At 30.5% G+C, this 699-nt stretch overlaps 1 non-coding gene across 1 annotated transcript; it reads left to right on the forward strand.

Moving 5' to 3' along the window:
• Nucleotides 1-209: 209 nt before the first annotated feature.
• On the forward strand, nt 210-273 carry LOC123643102. The gene has a single exon (XR_006736666.1). It is a non-coding gene; the product is annotated as a U7 small nuclear RNA (small nuclear RNA).
• The last annotated feature ends 426 nt before the right edge of the window (nt 274-699 follow it).

Consider the following 699-nt stretch of genomic DNA (forward strand, 5'->3'; position numbering starts at 1 on the left):
CTTTTTATTGTCTAGGAGGAAGATAAAGCCATTGACTAAACTTTGTTAAGACCCTTTATTGAGTAACCAATATAAGAATGAAAATAGAGTATATAACTGTAAAATGAGTAGAAGAGAAAAGGGGAAATATAGAAAACTCAGTCAACTCAATGGAAGGCAGGAACTGAGTAAAAAGAAATAAACAAAGCTTGGTAAGAAAAACTAAAATGCAGTGTTACAGCTCTTTTAGAATTTGTCTAGCAGGTTTTCCCGTCCTCACCAAAAGACGCCCCCCCCCAAAAAAGAAAAGAAAAACTAAAATAAAAAGGTAGAAATAATCCAATACACAGCAACAATAATAATAAGTGTAAAAGGACTAAATTCATCAGTTGAAAGGCAGAGATTCTCAGATAGATGTTTTAAAAGGAGAAAAAACTATTTGCTGTTTACAAGTGATATCATTTTAAAAGGATGAAAACCACCTACCTAAATAAACTAACTGAAACTAATTTACTCTTGGACAAAAGCTAACTGAAAGAATCTGATGTAGCTACATTATTATCACACAAAAAGACTTTAACAAAATAAAAGTATCACTAGAAAGAGAAGGAGCAATTATAGAATAAGATGAGTAATTTACCAGAGAGTTAAAAACAGTACTGAACTTGTATTTATCTACCAATATGGAAGTTTATAACTTTACATGCATATATTAGAAAA

This window comes from Lemur catta, chromosome 7 (genome assembly GCF_020740605.2).
Source record: "Lemur catta isolate mLemCat1 chromosome 7, mLemCat1.pri, whole genome shotgun sequence".
In the NCBI taxonomy this organism is placed as follows: Eukaryota; Metazoa; Chordata; class Mammalia; order Primates; family Lemuridae; genus Lemur; species Lemur catta.